The sequence below is a fragment of the Tachyglossus aculeatus genome, chromosome 7 (genome assembly GCF_015852505.1).
Source record: "Tachyglossus aculeatus isolate mTacAcu1 chromosome 7, mTacAcu1.pri, whole genome shotgun sequence".
Lineage (NCBI taxonomy): Eukaryota > Metazoa > Chordata > Mammalia > Monotremata > Tachyglossidae > Tachyglossus > Tachyglossus aculeatus.
Genome location: NC_052072.1, coordinates 37,214,647 through 37,226,694, shown reverse-complemented (window position 1 = coordinate 37,226,694; position 12,048 = coordinate 37,214,647). Strand labels below are relative to the sequence as shown.

The 12,048-nt window shown below is 42.5% G+C and overlaps 1 protein-coding gene across 10 annotated transcripts in view; it reads left to right on the top strand.

The window, feature by feature from the left end:
* Positions 1 to 12,048, top strand: part of DLG1 (discs large MAGUK scaffold protein 1) — a 241,181-nt gene that overhangs the window by 57,495 nt on the left and 171,638 nt on the right. The window lies entirely within an intron of this gene.

Here is a 12,048-nt window from a genome sequence, read left to right as displayed (position 1 = left end):
GGGTAGGGACTGTCTCTGTATGTTGCCAACTTGTACTTCCCAAGTGCTTAGTACAGTGCTCTGCACACAGTAAGCGCTCAATAAATACGATTGATTGATTGAAGCATGAATTCAGTGAATGTCAGTGCTTAGAACAGTGCTTTGCACATAGTAAGCGCTTAACAAATGCCACCGTTATTATTATTGTTTAATATTTGATATTCAGTTATATTTTTTTAACTAACTTTGGTGTAGGGAATAACATTTAGTGTTTTTTGTGTGTGTGACAAGTATCAAATTCACTAAAGATTGTTTTGCTGAAGGATCCATTGACTTTGATTAATTCTTCACATAGCATGTCATTATTCATTAATTAGCATGTAATGAATTGTTGCACTTGGCCTTCATTTTTTATTTTTTGCAAGTGAGTAAAATATACAAGAGATTCACTGATATGCAAGAATAGAAATGCCTTCTGAAATATTAATAGAAGCAATCCTTAATGGCAGGTTTGGGTTTATTGCGGTGCCTTAGGTAATGCCATTTCAATGCTAAATCATGTGCTTTGGAGAGTTAAGACATAATTTGCTTTTAATTAATGCAGAAATGAAGTATTTTGTTTATGCTAATAATCAAGCACTATACCGTAAAGAAAATTGATACATCTCTTTTCCTCACTTGAGTAAGTGGGTTAATTTTAAGGGCTTTTCCTCTCTACCCAGGAGAAAAAATTATGAGTCTTTGTTTAAGTTGTGATTTTTAAATCTAGCTTCTGCCCCGTGTGAAAAAGTAATCCTTCCTTTTAAACCAATTAAACCAATCATTAGTATTTTAATGTTACACACTGTTCATGGAGTGTAGCATGTCATCATAGAAGAAACCTGTTTTTGCAGAGTTGAAACTTAGTCAAAGGAGCTAAAAGTTAGACATTATTAGCATATATAGATAATTCTTAAGCTGTTTTATTTTTAAAATTCTTTCTCCTGTTTTACTAAACTAGGTAGAGAGGAGACTTGTTTTTTGGTCCCCACTGAGATTTCAGAAATGGTTTTTGGACAGTAATAAAGTAATGTTTAATACTTTTAACTAATTTAAGCAGGCATTTACCATAACACATTTCTTATGTTCAGCTTTAGTTTAAGAAAAACCCAACTAGAATCTTAGCACACTCATTAAGATTTCATTTTGGATAGCCCGGAACTTGATTTTTCTACACATAACTGAACACTGTGAGTTTTAGTTCTCTAATCAATGCTGCACAGATGGACAATTTTTCAAAATAGATCTTTATGGAAATTATTTAGAAATAATGTCTCTGGTGAGACCCTTTAAGAACATCTTTAATTTTGACAAATGCATGCATTTCATGATGAGAATGCTTTGCTAACCTAATAAGTTCATATGTCACTAGTGTATGATTGTGGGTGCCGCCTCTGTTGTCTTGTAGTGCTCTAAATGCTTAGTACAGTGCTCTGCATGTATTCTGAGTGTTGTGTTTATGAGCACTGGATTGACAGTAAGTGATTTTGCTATTGATTTAATTGACTGAGAAGCAGGGCAGAGCCTGGGCCTAGAGTCAGAAGACCTGGGTTCTAATTCCACTCATCTACCGTGTCATCTTGGGCAAGTTACTTCAGTTACCTCTTCCGTAGAATGGGAATTAAGGCTGTGATCACCGTGCGGGACAAAGATTGGGTCCAATTCAGTGCTTAGAGTTTGTGGTACATAATAAGCGCTTAAGAAATACCATTAAACCCCTCCCAAACGTACCATTTGGACAATGTACTGATTTGGGGCACAGCCGACTCAGTAGTGCTAAAGGAATTTTCTCGTGGGCAGCCTCCAAGGTCTCCAAATACTAGTTGAGGGTCATGGTTCCTGTGGGAAAGAAAAAGCTGTGTGGGCATATTATTCAAAGCATTGGAATATGTATTTTGCTTTGGAAGGCTGCGGTGATGATTTTTTGTAACTGTTTCTAGGAAACTGTCATATCATCATCATCATCATCAATCGTATTTATTGAGTGCTTACTGTGTGCAGAGCACTGTACTAAGTGCTTGGGAAGTACAAGTTGGCAACATCTTTTAAGGAACTAATGCAAGAGCTGAGAGATTTTATTACATAGAGAGTTAAACACTTAGCATGATCTGTAATTGCATTTGAAATTATTGACTCATCATGGACAGATATCAGTTTTAGGGGACATGTTTTTTTCCTAACGTCAGGTGTTTTCTTTCAGCTGTTTAAAATTGTAGTAATGAGACATTTTAAACAATAGTAACTGTGCATCATTAATTTGACTGGAATGCTGAGCATCAAGCTTGTCCTTTTTTTCATTTGTTAATTCAGTCTTATTTTTTGAGCGCTTACCATGTGCAGAGCACTGTACTAAGCGCTTGGGAAGTACAAGTGTTATGGTAACCGGCTGTTTAAATAACAGATCCCGTTCAGATGTTCATCATGAACTTTAGTAAAGTAATACTCGGGTTGCAGGTGAAAAGTGAGGCTTTCAAAAGAAAAACTGGGGACTTGGTCCCGTAATTTAAGGATTAAAGCGTAAATGGCAGCGGACTGGGAACAGCTGCCTCTTGGGAACAGCAAGGGAGAGCAAGCTGTTCATCCCCACTCTTACAGAGTAACCTGCTTTTCTTAAAGCAAAGCCAGCTAAATTAGAAGTCGAGTCATTTTCTTGTGTTCCCAGAACCAACTGGAAAATTGATTGCTTCATCAATATTTTGATGAAGAAGCAGTCAGCTGTTCGGGTAAAATTCCAAGGCAAGTAGAAAAATAGCTGACCCTATCACTTTAAAGCGTTGCTCATATAGAACGGTAATGTGTTAACCTCCACTATTTTTGAGTGTTTTTTCACCAAGTGATGTCTTGATGTCCTTGTAACTCTGCCAGTAAGTTGCATGTGCAGTAAAGGAATTAAATCAGGCTTGTAAAATTGACCACACAGAAGTCCAAACACTGTTAAGTGTTAAAACAGCACCGTACAATTTTGCAGTAAGAAAATCACTGCAGTACCAATTTGAGTATCTTTGTAAAGCTAATGGTGTTCTTGGTCTTTCCTGGATCTGAAATTTACCCTAGGGGAATTCCATATTTCTTATCATTATGTTTCCACTGTGGTTTCTCAGATGTTTCCATCCTGATTTGCTTTAGTTGGACAAAAATGGATTAAAGGGATATGTCTCTATATGTTGCCAATTTGTACTTCCCAAGTGCTTAGTACAGTGCTCTGCACATAGTAAGCGCTCAATAAATACGATTGATGATGATATGTTGATCTTCTTCCTGTTATTCTCTTACTGGTTGGATGAATAGGTGAACTGACCTGATAGGTGTGTCACATTTGGTTTGCTGAAACATCCCAATAGCGTTTACAGCATTTAAATCGAACATTCATCAATGTTCTGCGTGAGAATTTAGATGATGGATTTTCCCTTGGCCCTCCATATTTATTTGCTTATTTATTTATTGTCTACTATGTATATGGCAGGCCAAGCTTCCATTTGTCCATCGCGGATCGTTGCAGTATAATATTTGGGATACTGGATTCATGTTGCACGTGATACTTTTAAAAGCGGAATGAACCCAATGTATTACAGATGTCTTTGTTTAATTTCAGTCAGTCAGTTGTATTTATTGAGTGCTTACTGTGTGCAGAACACTGTACTAAGCACTTGGGAAAGTACACTATAACAGTAAACAGACACATTCCCTGCCCACAACGAGCTTTCATACCCTGTTTCAGATTGCCTGAAACAATCAGCGTGGCTCGGTGGAAGAGTCAGAGGTCATGGGTTCCAATCCCGGCCGCCCCACGTGTCTGCTGTGTGATGTTGGGCAAGTCACTTAACTTCTCTGAGCCTCAGTGACCTCTTCTGTAAAATGGGGATTAAGACTGTGAGCCCCACGTGGGACAACCTGATCACCTTGTATCCCCCCCAGCGCTTAGAACAGTGCTTTGCACATAGTAAGCGCTTAACGAATGCCATCATTATTTATTATGTATTTATTGTCTTCTGTGTATTCGGAGGGCCAAGAAGATCTCTGATATGCTTTGGAATTCAAAATATATTTAAATGTTATTCGGATAAGTAAGTGATAGAGAGGAAACTTTAATACCGTGCTATATCAGGCATCCTCCTTGTGGCTGCCATCCTTTAGCTGCTGCCGTTATCCATCTTTAGCTTTCGTGACCGCCCTGTAAGAGAAGCAAGCTGTAATGGCAGTCTTAAATTAGACTGCCGTCTCTACATTGCGCCTCGCTCTTTCTTTTATTTTTAAGGTATTCGTGAAGCCCTTACTATGTGTGCCAGGCGCCGTGCCAGTCTGAATCAGGTTGGACTCTGTCCGTGTCCCACGTAGGGGCTGACAGTCTTCATTCCCGCCTTCCAGGTGGTGGTAACTGAAGCCCCCAGAAATGAAGTGACTTGCCCAAGGTCTCACGGCCGGGATTAGAACTCGGGTCCCTCGGACTTTCCGGTCCGTGCTCTATCCACAAGGCCTCGCTGCTTCTCGGAGTTCTCCTTCGAAGGCCGTTGCTGCAGATATAGGTCGACAGATTTCATTCCCAGCCACTTCTTGTTCCTGTCCCCACCCAAAACAAACATTTAATTTACTCTTGTCCTTCCACCCCTAGGCTGTCTTTGGTAATCATAAGGTGTACGTCCCAAGCGCTTAGTACAGTGCTCTGCACACAGTAAGCGCTCCATAAATACGATTGAATGAATTAGTTGAGGGTTGGGTCAATGGATAGAGGGAAAATATCTATTAAAATAGTTCTGTTGGATTATACAGAGAAGTGAACAGATGCGTGGCTCAGTGGAAAGAGCCCGGGCTTTGGAGTCAGAGGTCATGGGTTCAAATTCCGGCTCCGCCAATTAATAATAATAATAATGATGATGGCATTTGTTAAGCGCTTACTATGTGCCAAGGACTGTTCTAAGCACAGGGATAGATACATGTTCATCAGGTTGTCCCACGTGGGGCTCACAGTCTTCACCCCGATTTTACAGATGAGGTAACAGGCACAGAGAAGTCAAGTGACTTGCCCAAAGTCACACAGCAGACATGTGGCGGAGCCGGGATTCAAACCCACGACCTCTGACTCCAAAGCCCGGGCTCTTTCCACTGAGCCATGCTGCTTCTCTAATTGTCAATTGTCGGCTGTGTGACTTTGGGCAAGTCACTTCACTTCTCTGTGCCTCAGTTCCCTCATCTGTAAAATGGGGATTAAGACTATGAGCCCCCCGTGGGACAACCTGATCACCTTGTAACCTCCCCAGCGCTTAGAACAGGGCTTTGCACATAGTAAGCGCTTAACAAATGCCATCATTATTATTATTATTTGGGCAAGTCACTTAACTTCTCTGTGCCTCAGTTCCCTCGTCTGTAAAATGCGGATTAAGACTGTGAGCCCCAGGTGGGGCAGCCTGGTCACCTTGTATCCCCTCAGCGCTTAGAACAGTGCTTTGCACATAGTAAGCGCTTAGCAAATACCATTATTATTATTATTATTATTATTATTATTATGCTCTGTCACTCACGTGGTTAAAATGAGTTTTTTTGTGAACAGGGAGGGTCAGGGTGTGACTGAGGAGCAGGATGTGTTATCTTTTGGGAGTGCAGTCCAGAGTACAGGGATGGTAAGGAGATGAATGAGTTTCCTTTCTCTCTCTCTCTCTCTCTCACATCCTGTAGCCCATTCATTCATTCATTCATTCAGTCGTATTTATTGAGCGCTTACTGTGGGCAGAGCACTGTACTAAGCGCTTGGGAAGTCCAAGTTGGCAACATAGAGAGACGGTCCCTACCCAACAGTGGGCTCACAGTCTAGAAGGGGGAGACAGACAACAAAACAAAGCATGTGGACAGGTGTCAAGTCATCAGAATAAATAGAAGTAAAGCTAGACGCACTTATTCAATCGTATTTATTGAGCACTTACTGTATGCAGAGCACTGTACTAAACGCTTGGGAACTTTAGGTTGGCAACATATAATCTCACATAGGGTGAGTGTTGTATGCATGTTGCGTCCATCCACTAAGCGCTCCAGCGTGGCTCAATGGAAAGAGCCCGGGCTTGGGAGTCCGAGGTCATGGGTTCAAATCCCTGCTCCCCACTGTGTGACTTTGGGCAAGTCACTTAAGTTCTCTGGGCCTCAGTTCCCTCATCTGTAAAATGGGGATGAAGACTGTGAGCTCTGTGGGCGACAATCTGATCACCTTGTATCCTCCCTCTGCCCTACCTCCTTCCTTCTTTCATTCGTTCAATCCCCTCCCCACAGCACTTGTGTATATTTGTAAATATTTATTATTCTATAGAGAAGCAGCATGACTCAATGGAAAGAGCACCGACTTGAGAGTCAGAGGTCATGGGTTCAAATCCCGGCTCTGCCAATTGTCAGGTTTGTGACTTTGGGCAAGTCATTTCACTTCTCTGGGCCTCAGTTCCCTCATCTGTAAAATGGGGATGAAGACTGTGAGCCCCACGTGGGACAATCTGATCACCTTGTATCCTCCCCAGAGCTTAGAACAGTGCTTTGCACACAGTAAGCACTTAAGAAATGCCATCATCATCATCATCACTAGATTGTAAGCTCCTTGAGGTAAGAGAACACGTCTAGCAACTCCCAAGCACTTATTACAAGTGCTTATTACAGTGCTGTGAACAAAGTAAGCACTCAAATAATGCCACTGATCGATGTTCAGAAAATGTACATAAATGGAAACTATCAATGAGTCACTGTCATTGTTTTCCGGAGAAGCCCAGTATTGACATGGGGAACTACCATTTGCAAGTGACTCTGTCCACGTTAAATTTAACCTAAATAAATTTAGGCCTCGATCTATATGTTACAGATTGGATTTTTACTTCAGTGAATTAGATATAAAATCTCACTGAATCCTCTGTGGTCATTTTTCAATGAGCGTCATTTTTTTCCTCCCCAGGACAGTTACGATAGTCAGTTCTCCTGTAACATGGAGGTTTGAATCTTGAACCTTACGTTATTATTACATTAAGAAAAAAAAATCAGTATAGCATCACGCCTTGACTGATACTGTGCAGATGCCCATAACTGTTTTGTCTTACCTCTGATTACATTCTGTCCAGGCAGGTAAGCGTTATTAGAAGAACATTGTCTTAATTCCTCAGCAGTGCTTTGTCCAAAGTAGGGGGCCAGGGCTTTAAGCGCTCAATAAATATGATTGATTGAATGCTACTGTCCATCACATTGCCTAATTGTGAGTGTTAAGCTGTTGCGGGGTATACCTCCATAGCAAATAGGGGCTCCATGCCCTTAGGGACGTCATAATTTTGTGGGAAAGCAGGCAATCACTATTTACAGAGACTCAGAGGAAGAACAAGGGTAAAGCAGGAAGCAGCTCAAACCCGTTAGGAATCAACCAGTGGAGTTGGTAATTGAATGCATTCATTCATTCAGTTGTATTTATTCTATTTATTGAGCGCTTACTGTGTGTAGAGCACTGGGACAGTACAGTATAATAATAGAGACAGTCCCTGCCCATGACGAGCTCACAGTCCACTTGAATGTCCAGATAAATGTCAATAAATAGCATATGTGTAGGTACAGCCAGAAAAAAACAAATTTAAAAACTACTCATTCAAATTGGAATAATGTAGAAGTGAGAGGGGAGAGAAGCTGTTGTCACCCAAAATTAATTTATCACTTGCAGTTTGAATAAATTATTTTCACTGTAATGGTAAATCTTCAACGTTTTTTAGAAGCTTAAAGTGGAAACTTCATTTTATTGATTTCTGTACAATAGAAACCTGGGTTATGTTTCTAGATATTGTGTTGAGCACTTAGTACAGTGCTCTGCACACAGTAAGTGCTCAGTAAATACGATTGAATATTGTGGCTGCATCATGAATAGTTGTTCTATGGAATGTTCTTTCCCCTATGGATTTACATGCTGTAAATTAGAACCTGTTGTAGAACCCCTGGGAAAATAATCCAAAATCCCTTTATAGGTTATTCACTATAATTAGTAAATGTCCCTAAACTACTGCCTAAACTTTCTTTAAGGATTTCAAACTACATCACCACACAATTTTAAATGAATTGTACTACTGTAAGGAGTCTTTGCAAGTGATTGCAGAAATAGAAGATTATTTCGTGGCTTTGTATGAGCGGCTTTATAACTTCATTATAGTATTTTGTCCAGTTTAGGGTCAACAGCCTACTCATGGTAGGCTTACTCCGAAATGCCTCGGTGCCTCTTGGAACTAGGGGCCTTGTTCGATCAGATTTAAAAGTTCGTTCTTTTCCTTGGAAGTAGATCTGAGAGCCTTTAACCCCCAAATTTTAACTGACGGTAGAGAAACCATAACCACGAAATCCACGTGGGGATCTTGCATTGCCGAATCGGAAAGTTGAAATTCCAACAATTTCTCGGAACGGGATGCAGTTAACTCGGCATCTACGTAGCCCTTTGTAAATTAAGATGCCTCCCTGACTCACCAACTTCTTTGGTGGTTTGCTCAGGGGTCTCTTTTATGATTTACTAGTCCGACACAAAATACGGGCAGCGCTTCCTGCAATATTCATTCGTTGTTGATTGCCTAATTCAGCTAGAATGGAAAGGGATAGGAAGAGGTTTGCGTACCAGTGCTCCACACATAGCCCTTGATAAGTACCATTGATTGATTTTTACTAATAGTGGTCTTGCTGGAACACTGGCATTGGTCAGGCATGTGCATGGTGTAAGGCAATCGTGATAACTGTGGTATTTATTAAGGGTGTACTACAGTCCAAACACTGTGGTAGATGCAACATAATCAGGATGGACCCCGTCCCAACATGGGACTCATAGTCTAAGTAGGAGGAATTGCAGGTATTGAATCCCCGTTTGCAGATGACAGAATTGAGATCAAGAGGAGATGTGATTTGCCCAAGTTCCCAGAGCCGGGATTGGAACCCAGGACTTCTGGCCCCCAGGCCTGTGATCTTTCCACTTTTGTATCAAGCGACACCCACGATGGTTGGGACCTGGGGCGTCCCTGTATTAGGACAGAAAAGAAACAGAGGAGGGCGAACGCTATCGTGACGCAAATGGTCCGAGAAGTTTTCCTCTGGCCTAATCACCGTTGCTTAGATAGTGAAATCGGAGATTCATTCATTCAGTCGTATTTATTGAGCGCTTACTGTGTGCAGAGCACTGTACTCAGCGCTTGGGAAGTACAAGTTGGCAACATATAGAGACGGTCCTGCCATGTACAATTCTTAACTTCAAAAACTAGTATCAGGGATACCCATTCTTCACCAGAATCTAGACTGTGAGCCCGCTGTTGGGTAGGGGCCGTCTCTATATGTTGCCAACTTGTACTTCCCAAGCGCTTAGTACAGTGCTCTGCACTCAGTAAATGCTCAATAAATATGATTGATTGATTAATGAAGTGCTGGAGTTGCTCACACCCTTTCTCTCTTCCTCTCATCCCCAGTGTACCTGAAAGTGGGTTACTCTCTATCTCCCATCCTGTTCGGGAGAGGGCTAATATTGACATATGTGTCATTGTGGTACTCTTGGCACTGTGGGAGTTGTGTAGTGTAGTGCCCGTGCCACTGTGGAAGGGCTCTGTGTCAGTCAGTTGTGTTTATTGAGTGCTTACTATGTGCAGAGCACTGCGCTTATGAGGGTACAAGACACCAATATAACAGACACGTTCCCTGCCCATATAACAAGCTTACAGTCTAGTCTCTGTGTGGGTGTACATATTTATTCTATTTATTTTATTTTGTTAATATGTTTTGTTTCGTTCTCTGTCTCCCCCTTCTAGACTGTGAGCCCACTGTTGGGGAGGGATCGTCTCTCTATGTTGCCAACTTGTACTTCCCAAGTGCTTAGTACAGTCCTCTGCACACAGTAAGCACTCAATAAATACGATTGAATGAGGAAGAGGATAAGAAATACTGGGAATGAGGCAGGAGGGTGTGGAGGCCAGTATAATACGTTCCCAACTGCAGTTAAAGGACAGCAGCTACACGCTGTCTTGTCCTCTCTGAAATGTTTGTGAAATGAAGTGCTGAAAAGCCTCTTCCTGGCAGAGAATTCCTTTCTATATTGGCTCCACTGTCACCGGCTTACCTCCCGGCCAGGAAATGGGGACAAGATCTTTCAGCTGCAAGAAAATGAGGAAGAGGATAAGAAATACTGGGAATGAGGCAGGGGGGTGTGGAGGCCAGGATAATACTTTCCCAACTGCAGTTGAAGGGCAGCAGCTACACGCTGTCTTGTCCTCTCTGAAATGTTTGTGAAATGAAATGCTGAAAAGCCTCTTCCTGGCAGAGAATTTCTTTCTATATTGGCTCCGCTGTCACCGGCCTACCTCCCGGCCAGGAAATGGGGACAAGATCTTTCAAGTGCAAGGTAATGAGGAAGAGGATAAGAAATACTGGGAATGAGGCAGGGGGGTGTGGAGGCCAGGATAATATGTTCCCAACTGCAGTTAAAGGACAGCAGCTACACGCTGTCTTGTCCTCTCTGAAATGTTTTTGAAATGAAATGCTGAAAAGCCTCTTCCTGGCAGAGAATCTCTTTCTATATTGGCTCCGCTGTCACCGGCTTACCTCCCAGCCAGGAAGTGGGGACAAGATCTTTCAAGTGCAAGGTAATGAGGAAGAGGATAAGAAATACTGGGAATGAGGCAGGGGGGCGTGGAGGCCAGGATAATACGCTCCCAACTGCAGTTAAAGGGCAGCAGCTACACTCTGTCTTGTCCTCTCTGAAATGCTTTTGAAATGAAATGCTGAGGCTCGCAGAAGGAGAGCAACACCCGAAGCCTATTTGTTTTCCCCCCTGCCAAATGGTGTTTAAGCATTTACTATGAGCCACGCGCTGTACTAAGCACTGGGGAAGATGCAAGTTACATCAGGTCGGCCACAGTTCACGTCCCACCTGGGGCTCCCAGTCTTTTTAACACATGAGGTAACCGAGGCACAGAGAAGTGACTGGCCCAAGATCACACAGCAGACAGGGGGTGGAGACGAGGTTAGAACTCGGGTCCTCTGGCTCCCAAGCCCTAGAGCAATGTCCCGTACTGACAGGCAGTGGATCGCGTGTTCACTAACTCCCTTTTCGCTTTTCGACTCTAGTAGGGAGGGAAGTAGCAGGTTTCTAGGGGAAGAGCACTGGGCATTGACAAATTTGGGAGTTGGTGCTGATCAAGGCTGGGCTGGGGGAAGGAAGGAAGGAGCCCCAATAAACCCCCATCGTTCCCTGGTCTCGGAGAGGGAATTCGGGGTTTAATCTCTGTGAGCATTTTGTTTTAGCTGACTTAACTAGAATTTGCTTTTATTATTCAAGAGCTCGTTCTTCCGTGCGGCTATTTCGGTACCTCTATTTGAGGATCCGTTTTAGCACCATTCACAGCCCAGTCCCCCAGACATCACCGATTCAGGGTTAAAATGCTCACGCACTGTTGGACCGTTTCTGTTCGGCTATGGATCAGTGTTGACAGGAGGACTCTAATTTCCATGGAAGGAAAAATGATAACTACTATCAAAACAGGGGCCGAAAGACTTCAAGGCAGGGATATTTCAGACAAGAAACTGGAATTTTTCTTATCTAAAATTTCCCTGGAAAAACTGGGTTCATCAGTGGGCTTTATACAAGGTAGTTGGGTTTTGCCGAGATGGTAATGCACAGTCTCCCTCCAGCTTGTGGAAGGGCTGTGGTAAGACGGCCCAGGGGAGCCTCAATCCATCATATTTATTGAGCGCTTACTGTGTGGAGAGTACTGTGCTGAGCACTTGGGAGAGTACAATAGAACAGAGCACATTCCCGCCCCACAATGAGTTTAGTCTAGAAGCGGGGGAGAGACATTAATATAAATAAATATGGATATATACATAATAATAATGATGGCATTTACTAAGCTCTTACTATCAATGAATCAATCAATCGTATTTATTGAGCACTTACTGTGTGCAGAGCACTGTACTAAGCGCTTGGGAAGTCCAAGTTGGCAACATATAGAGACAGTCCCTACCCAACAGTGGGCTCACAGTCTAAAAGGGGGAGAAGTGGGTTGGGATGAG